Genomic DNA, 6,576 nt, shown 5'->3' on the forward strand with positions numbered 1-6,576 from the left:
TTTGCCCCACAATTTCTAAAAAGATCCTACCCAAGGACAAGATCATGCTTGTGAAATTTTTGTGTGTATTGGTTTAGTTTTGGCAAAGTTAGCAGGTAGTTAAAATGAGACTTATAATGGAAAGCTAGCTGCTAGCGTCTCTCCATAATACATGTCTACCTTGCAGGAGAGTTGTGAGGATTAATTAATTTGTGTTTGTTAAGCACTTTGAGATCCTAAGATCAAAGGTTCTATAGAAATGCAAATTGTTATTATAATGATAAATTCTTTATATGAGCTCATATGTTTTGCCTTAGAGGCACAGTCTCACCCTGAGTTGCGTAGTTATACACGTAAATCTTCAAACATTATGATGAAAATATACCTCTGAGGGCCTGATCCTTCCTTTTGCTCTAATGCTCCATGCACAGAGCTCCCCTTGACTTCAGGCAAGTCACATCTATGGGACAATTGCAGGATTCAATGTGTTTGGGAAATAAAAAGACCATTGTGTGCCTCCGGGCGTCACATTGAGACACATAACTTTTCGTCTCACTCCATAAAACTGCTGCTGCTGCCAGTAGTTACGTCCATTCTGCTAATGAAAGGACTGAGCAGATGACAAAATCTGGATCTGAATTTTGATGCTCACAAAGCTCAGGTTTTCAGAGGTTTATTTTACCTGCTAGAGAAGAAGGGATGTAAAAGCCTAGCTCAGCTGCAACTTGCTGGTGTCTCTGAATGGATATAGGATCCCATCAGCACAGCTGAATGGCATTCCTGACACACAAGATGTGCCTGTTTGGCCCTTCCCCCTGTACACTTTTGCAAATAAATGAGGAATACAGGGTTTGGGGCACTCATTGCACAAGCCTGGCGGTCCTGCATCCCCCTCCCAAAGAGAGCTCTCTGCTTTTCCTTTCCCTTTGCACAGGCTTGGAGCACCATGCTCTCCATCCCCTCCCTGCAAGGGCGTCTGACCATCCTGCTCAACATCCTTGTCTGAAGAACTGATCCAACACGGTGACTGTCCAACAGCTGGGAAGAAGGTTCTTGGGAGAAGTGGTCACTCACCTTCCATCACGACATCCCTCCATGCCTTCCTTGCCATGTCCCTGGCACACAGACACCTCTACTCACACCTTTAATGGATTGGGTCAGAAAAATGTTGTGAGGTTTGTTTGCATCACCAATGGGCCTACCTGAATGCAGAATGCAGAGCCAGAAGTGCCAGCTGGAAAGATCTCCTGTCCAACCTCTCACTCAAAGCAGGACTATTACCAGGACCAGACCAGGTCAGCCATGGCTTTTTCTAGTTTAAGCTTGAAAATCTCCAAGGATGGCTACCCCACCTCTGTCTTTGGGGGCTGCACTACTCTCCTGGAGAGGAAGCTCCTCCTGTTGTCCAACCTGAACCTACAATGCCACTATTTATGGCCATTGCTCCTCACTGCAGTGTCTGGCAATAGCGAGAAGACTTTTGCACCATCTTTGTAGCTACCCTTCAGCTAGTCACCTCTTAAACTGCTCTTCACCAAATTAAACTAATCCTGAATTAAACTGTAGTCATAATCCAAAATGTGAGGCTTTCATCTGTGAGGTGTTGCTTCATGGCTGCTTGCAGTGGGTATTGTGTAGGTAAGATTGCAACTCTTACATACACCTGAAGATGAATTAAAGGGAAGGAACCAACACACTACCTTTTAGAAGTCTTTTATGATTTGTTGTGTAGTCTCAAAAGATTTCTGCTGCATAAAAGCCTTTCCAGGAACAAAAGATGGGATCCAGATACTGTATTATTCCTGTCCCTTGACATGGAACCTTCAGAAGTTCTCAGTTAGTCTGGGAAGTCATCTGCTACATGATATATACCTAGTATTATCACAGAAGAGAATGAATAGTTTTCATGTTTAACATATCCAGAATTTATAATCTTGTAAATTTTACACTTGTCTCTTTCCTCCAAATATTCTGGGCCCTGACACGTATTTGATCCAGTATATTCACTTCAACTCTTCACATGATCAGTTTCTCCTACTGGAGAGGATAACTGAAGTCTAATGTTGCCATAAACCCCAGGAAACCATGCTGACTTCTAATGAGTTTCTTATATTTTGCATTTCCGTAAGATAAAAAGATGTCCTACATGTTCCTGTCACATGTCTATCTGAAGACAGTAAAAGTCAGTGAAGATCTGATCCATAGGAGAGATCGTAGGATTTATATCCATGGTGTTAATTTCTGCAAATTGCGGCATATTTCAGGTCGTGCTGTTGCTCTCCTTGTCAAACAACATTCTTCTCTCTGAGTGGCCATTGCAGTGTGTGACAAACAAGATGCATACAGGGGTCAGATCCAGCACCAGCATCATCAGTGCTCATCATATGATGTGATACTTGGTATGCTTACAAGCACCAAATGCTTCCTCACTCAAAACCTGAAGCCCATGCAAACTTTCCGGCTGCTTCTAGAGAAAATCAAAGTCTTGCCTGTGGCGGGCTTAGAAGCTGACTGTGAATTACGTGTGACAGCAGTGCCCTTTGGTCCCAGCGATGTCTTCATCATGGAAGAAAACACTAAAACAGTCCTCTGCATGAGAGAGATGCAGTCTACAGGCTGAACAGTGTGGTGCTGTGCTAGCAGGACTAGCCATTGCCTCCCCACTTTCTGGTGTGAACAGCACTCCGCTGGTTGCACACAGAAAGTCAGTCTGTCACTTCCATGGTTTCCTCCCCATTGATCCCACAGTACAGGCTGGCCTCTGCTTTTCAAGCTAAGGAACAAGGGTTTGCAAGAGCTCTTCTCACTCTTCCTGACTCAGAGAATTTTGACATTGTCTTCGTTGAGAGCAAGATGAGATGAGGAGTCTATTAAAATGCAAAGTATTTTAAACCACCCTTGTATCATTATATGTTGCCTATAGAAATCCGTGTATTAAATATAACAAATGCTAGAGCCAAATCTTATGATCTGGCTCACCTCTGGTAGATGCTGAGCTCATACAGAGGATGATGACACTCAGAGACCTTCCTGTATCAACTTTATTTAACAACATGCATATGAGAGCACTGACTTCTTTCAATTTCCTTTTTTATCTCAAATCTGCAAATGTGAAGGACTGGAAAAGACTCAGACACAAAACAGGTGCTGTAATGTCAGAGTTATGTGCTTCACCTCATGGTATGTGTCTGTGAATGACTTGTTTTGAACATAGTGGGGCTACTTTCTCCTAAAAAAGGCAAGTTAGAAAACAGAACTGTAAGCATCTCTGCAGTTGAGCTGCAAAGCAAAGCATTCCAGTCACTTCCACAAGGTTTTTAGTCACTCCATATCCTTTGGTTTTGTCACTGTGAGGAGCTATTTTGGTTTGGTGCTCTGACTCAAAAACATGCAATGTCACATTTGCAGCACTGAGTGGCAAGAAACTGCATTCAAAGGCCTAGAAAAATGTGTAATAAAAGAGGAAAAAAATATATCCTTGAAATATATTGTTTCCTCTATTGGTCTTTTTTGAATAACAGGGACATTTTATATCTTTTTTTTTCTCCGTGAAATGTCCAACAAACTGAAAGGGAGTGAGGAGCTGCTGCCCCAAGAGAGCTGGAGGTAGCCCCACAGTAGTCTCCCATTCATGTGCCATGCACCCCACAGCCTGCAGAGGATCTCCACCTTGCACAGGTCCACAGCTCAGCACACCGCAGTCTGGATTTTACTCTCCACAATCCTGGGTAAATCACTGAATCTCCCTCTGCACCACTTTTTCATCTGTAAAGTGGAGGTACTATTTATAATACTTCCCTCCACGAGCTGTCAGAAGGCTTAATTTCTTAAGAAGTGCAAAGCCCCTGGATAGACTCAGAGCGGAAAAAGCAGTTGAGAAATGTCAGGAGTTACCTCGAGGTTTCCTCTAGTTGCTGTGATGGTGCTGGCCAGGGAGCTTGTCCCTCTCCTGCTTGGGCAGCTCTCACCGCCTGGCCGGGCATGGCTCCAGCTCCTCCCAAATTCAGGGGTCTGCAAGAGCCAGCCAGATCCATCACTCAGCAGGACCAGGGACCACCAGGTTGCTGCTGCTGTGAGACATAGGAGACACTGACAGCTACGGGGCAGCCAGAAATCCTCCACATCCCCTGTCCCACCAAGGCAGCAAAGGGCCCTGCTTGGAGAGAAAGCAAGGAGGGGAAACATCAGGAAGATGTGGCCACAGTCTCCTGCCAACAAATGCTTTTCCAGTGCCCTCTTCTGGAAAACATTTTTGGCCCATGCAACTGCTTCATGTAAGGTAGTTTGAGACTGGTGGTGACTTGCAAGAAGCTGCAGGAGCATCTCCCAGCTCTTAAGACCCAGGATCTGCTCTGCTCCTGTCACCAGTGGACTTGTGCAGCTCTTCAGAGAAGCTTGGCCAGACCCTCAGGGCACTATCCAGAAAATGAGCAGAGAAGGATGTGCCTCCTTGCTCTCCCCTGATGTCCCTGAAGGCTGTCTGTGGCTGTCCTCTGGCATGGAGACCCAGGTCCAGACCCCTTCCCTCCCTGTACTGGGACACCTCCTGCAAACCTTGTGCTCCTCAGAGCCAGTCCTTGCCACCAGCAGCTCCCAAGGAGCCTCCAGAGACAAAAGCTTGGAGATAAACCATTCTGGTAATCCCATCCTTTTGAGGAGTTGATACAACATCATTATGAATCATCTGCAATGAGCTGATGAATGTTTCAGTTCCTCAGATAATTGCTCTTCATGGTTATTCTTGCGGCCTCTTTCCCTCGGAGCAGTCCAGCTTTCTCTCTCCAGGCTCAGGTACAGCTCCGTGTTGTCTCACATCCATATCTGAGTGGTGCCTACCCACCAGCAGCTGTGCTCCTGCCCCAGCTGCCAGCTGCCCCAGGGTCAGTCAACCCGGACCCCGGTGGGAATGGAGCCATGGACCCTCCTCCAGACCCAGCCAGAGGGTAGAAGGCAAAGGGGGAATAACAACTGGTACCAGGATCACCATGGAGTGCTGGAGCCGGGTGATGGCCACTGTCCCCATACCAGCCTCAGCCCTCACTTTTCTGCCAGCTCAGTGATTTGCTTCTGCTGCACATGGAGACAAATCTAGAGGCTTGATAGCCCCATTATTTGCTCCATTAACTGTCAGGGGAGGTGGTGTGAAACTTCTCTGGGATTTTGATGAGTTAGCACAGGCAACGCTCACGCAGTGACTGGAATAGCTGTCAAGGGAAGGTAGCGTCCAGGGGACCAGATGATGTGGATGCTACACATAGGGACAGTTTTCCTCACTGCCCGCTTGATGTTATTTAGAAAACCTTCCCCAATTCATGCCCCTGTGTGTGGCCACATATACACACACTAAAAATATTTTTAAAAAATCTTTTAGGAGCTTTTGTACCTTCTTCCATTTAATTATTTTAACCAAAGCCAGCTCTGTCCTCAGACATTACTTTTGGCTGTGGCCCAACTAGCCTTTTGTTTCTTATCTGCTTGATCTTGGTGTTTTCCTTTATTTTACTCCTTCAAGGGATTCTTGCGCAGCGCCAGCCTTTAACACACACACCCCCCTCCACCGACCCAGCTCCAGCAGCCAGGGCCTGACAGTGGGGCAAGGACATCCCATTGATCCGCTTCTGCCTGAAATATCGTAGGGTTTCCAACTGGGCTCGGTGGGAGCGGTGGAAGGACGGGACCTCTGAGGTCTGTGGGCACAGCCTTTTCAGCACCTCCATGACAGAGGGTCCTGCTCCCAACACCTTTCTCCATGAAGGGTTGAGGGTTTTCCCTCTGCAGAAGGGCAGGGGCTGGCCAAACATCTCTACCTTCAGAAAGCCATAGTATCTTAATTAAAATAGCCACCAGTGATTTGGAGGTGGGGAGCAGGAGCACCCTGAGCTCCATCCTGCAGTGTGGGCTGCAGAAAGCTTTCCTGCCTTTCTTACAAATGCCCTGAGCTGTCAGGGTGTGAAAATCCCCTTTTCAGCATGGCAAGGGCAGCCCCATCCTTCAGAGCTCCCATGTACAGTGACAGGACAGAGACAGTCCCTGTGGGATTGCATCTACCGTGGGGTAAGTCTTGAACTTTCTAAAGACAGGGGCAGAAAGTGCCTGACCCAGTAAGGACAGAAAGTGCAGTTGTTGCAGGGCTAAACCAGAACTGGGTTAAAAGAAGCATGGAATTTATACCTGGTTACAGCTTTCCCTAAAGCTCATTTTTCACACAAGCCAGCACACAGGGCAACAAAATAACCTTACAGGGGAAACAGATACCAGCGTCAAAGTAAAAGCAAAGGAAAAAAAAAAAAAAGATGCTCAGTGTTAGGTGTTTTAGGTAACGTCCTCAGCAGGCAGGGATGGAGGCAGGGGCAGCACGGCCGTGGGCAGCAGCCAGCGCCGACACCTGAACCACGGGAGCTGCGAGTGCTGCGCAACCGGGATGGCTCTGGGGGGACAAACGCCCACTGACAGCCCGGGGACGACGCTCCGGGAACCCGCGCTCGGCTTTTCCATCCTCCACCATGTGCCAAAAGCACCGCTTGCGGCCGGGGGCCTCGGGCCTCCCGCAGCCGCGTTCCCGCGCTCAGCAGGGCGCGCAGGGCTACTGCCGGCGGG

This window comes from Athene cunicularia, assembly GCF_003259725.1.
Source record: "Athene cunicularia isolate RWA chromosome 3 unlocalized genomic scaffold, athCun1 chr3_part1, whole genome shotgun sequence".
In the NCBI taxonomy this organism is placed as follows: Eukaryota; Metazoa; Chordata; class Aves; order Strigiformes; family Strigidae; genus Athene; species Athene cunicularia.